Raw genomic sequence first — 2995 nt, 5'->3', positions numbered from 1 at the left:
TTACTTATAAATGAAGTCCATGCGCCACTGTTGTGCTGGATTGTTGCACCCCTGACGGGAGTGTTATATCAACTAAAGCCCTCACTTCAACTTTCCACGTGCAAGATTGAATCTATTTAAAAAAAGTGTAACCGAGGGTTTATAAATGTCGCCTATACTGTATGAAACTACAAAATAACAAACACGGAGGCTCCAGTTTACACGAGGACCACTTTATTTACCTTCTTTCAAAAACTTCCGCTCCACTGTGTCATCACTTCCGCTCTTAGCGCCTTCAAAATAAGAGCTCAAGGCATATACTGTATAACAGCGCAAAACAGGAACTTATCACGAAGAGGAAAGCCCATAAAAATAGGTTACAAAAGTTATTTAATAAGAAGCCAAAAAGTGCAAAAACAATAATGTTCGTGTTGGAGGAGTTGTGAATTAGATACACCTGCAGTTTGCAGGTGTATCTAATGTTGTGGCCCTGCAGTCATTCACAACTCCTCCAACACGAACATTATTGTTTTTGCACTTTTTGGCTTCTTATGAAATAACTTTTTTAAATAGATTCAATCTTGCACGTGGAAAGTTTAAGTGTGGGCTTTAGTTGATATAATACTCCCGTCAGGGGGTGCAAATTCTACAGCAGGAGGCGAGCCTCAGCCAGTGCGTCTTTTGCAGCCGTTTTATGATCGCTCAGTACAAGAAATACTTTACACACATACAGTTGTTGACAAAATACACTGTACATTATATACCTCAGCTAACTAAACTATGGAAATGTATAATATAGTTCATATAGCAATACGGTCTCACTGCACAGCAGATCCATGGTGAGGCACAAATGAGTGACGTGCCTCAACTGGCTGCTGTTGAGGCACCGTCTCTTCTCAGTATTTGAACGGCAAATGTGAAAATTCAGCGATTTTGAATACAAATAATCTAAAACTGGTGAAGTTGTATAGAAAATAACTTTATAGTATAATCACTGGATACATTTAACAATTTAATAATTTTTTTTTTCTTTTTACATTTTTTTTTCTTTCCATGATGGCAGGTGAGGCCCCGCCTCACCTGCCTTTAGTGACTGCCCGTCACTGATACACACATACTGTATATATACATACATACGTACATTCATTCATACGAGCACACGTAAAGTACATATGCTCCCACATACGGTACACAAATACAGTACACACACACACACACACACACACACACACGGTGCATACATTCACTGTACAAACATACACGTACACAAATACAATACACCACTCTTTCCTTTTTTCTTATTTCTATCCCCTCCTGCGCCAAACATTAAATATATCCATTTAATAAAGTCAAATACAAATAAGACAAAAAGTATACCACACTTCTTTTTTGTACATCAGATAAGGGCATCTACATCTACATCTACTATATGACTTGCCTGAGTAGCCGGACAGGACAAAAAAAAAATCAACAACAAGCGTGCCAAGTACGATGATGCTCAGTGGCAGTGTGTGTGTGTGTGTGTGTGTGTGTTTGAGGTTATATTCTCTTGGGAAAGTACACTACTGTGAAATCTTGCTGATGTGAGCGAATGGACCAAGAGGAAGTTGTTACTCTCTCGGTTCTGAGAAGTGTGTTTGTGTGGTGGTAAATAAGGTATATAAAGAGCTGTGTGGAGTGAGCTCCACCAGCCATGGACAAAAGTGTGCTACTTGTGCTGTTGGGTCTTCAAGCCCTGCTTTTCATCACCACGTCGGCTTCTGAGAAAGCTGCGGCCGTGATCAGAGATGATCCACAGCTGCCTGCTCAGCGGGTAAGAAGTGCTTTACCATGTCACTCTGTTACCGTTTAAAGATGAAGACTAAACGTTGATGGTGACTGGTGTTTGTTTTGTGTTTAAAGCGACGACTTCCGAAACAGAACATGCGATACTTCAATTATTGTTACTGGAGGCCAGGAGCATGTAGCCTATTAGGAAGAGTAAAAGTAGGTTCTCCTTCTCTTAAGGTTACCTTGTAATATTTTACAAATTTGATTGTAAAGTCATTCCATTGAACTGCTTTTTTTTTTGTTTGTCTCCCCTCTTTAGCCACGCAGACACACAATCGACATCCCGATGGCAAATGCCTGAATTGACTTACAGGATGCAAGCGAACTTCACTCTAAATTTTTTTTTTGCAATCAAACCATAAGCTCGCTTTTCCGGAATAGCAATGTTGTGTTGACGAGGGGAAATGTAACGTATCCAAGTGGGGTCACAGAATCCATTACTTGCACTGATGATTAAACAATTTGAACATGCACTGATGTCTACTCTGCAGCTCTTCTGTTGAACACAGTAGTAGTTAGCATTTATATTTACAAAACCACTGAAGTTGGCACTTGTGTAATTCGTAAATAAAAAGAGAATACAATGATTTGCAAATCATTTTCAACTTATATTCAATTGAATAGACTGCAAAGACAAGATATTTCATGTTCACACTGAGAAACTTAAATTTTTTTTTTTTTGCAAATAATAATTAACTTAGAATTTCATGGCTGCAACACGTGCCAAAGTAGTTGGGAAAGGGCATGTTCACCACTGTGTTACATGGCCTTTCCTTGTAACAACACTCAGTAAACGTTTGGGAACTGAGGAGACACATTTTTGAAGCTTCTCAGGTGGAATTCTTTCCCATTCTTGCTTGATTTACAGCTTAAGTCGTTCAACAGTCCGGGGGTCTCTGTTAGGCTTCAAACTGTATGGTGCCACACATTTTCAATGGGAGACAGGTCTGGACTACAGGCAAGCCAGTCTCGTACCCGCACTCTTTTACTATGAAGCCACGCTTTTGAAACAGAAATAAGCAGGGGCGTCCATGGTAACGTTGCTTGGATGGCAACATACGTTGCTCCAAAACCTGTATGTACCTTTCAGCATTAATGGTGCCTTCACAGATTCGTAAGTTACCCATGTCTTGGGCACTAATACACCCCATACCATCACAGATGCTGGCCTTTCAACTTTTCAACA

General features: G+C 39.9%; 1 long non-coding RNA gene across 1 annotated transcript; it reads left to right on the top strand.

Annotated features, from left to right (window-relative positions):
- Positions 1-1622: 1622 nt before the first annotated feature.
- Positions 1623-2282, top strand: LOC140679596 (uncharacterized). Its single transcript, XR_012051004.1, has 3 exons — positions 1623-1792; positions 1882-1965; positions 2069-2282. It is a non-coding gene; the product is annotated as an uncharacterized lncRNA (long non-coding RNA).
- Positions 2283-2995: the final 713 nt, after the last annotated feature.

Source organism: Nerophis lumbriciformis, linkage group LG19 (genome assembly GCF_033978685.3).
Source record: "Nerophis lumbriciformis linkage group LG19, RoL_Nlum_v2.1, whole genome shotgun sequence".
NCBI classification, from domain to species: Eukaryota; Metazoa; Chordata; class Actinopteri; order Syngnathiformes; family Syngnathidae; genus Nerophis; species Nerophis lumbriciformis.
This window is presented reverse-complemented; position numbering and strand designations above follow the sequence as displayed.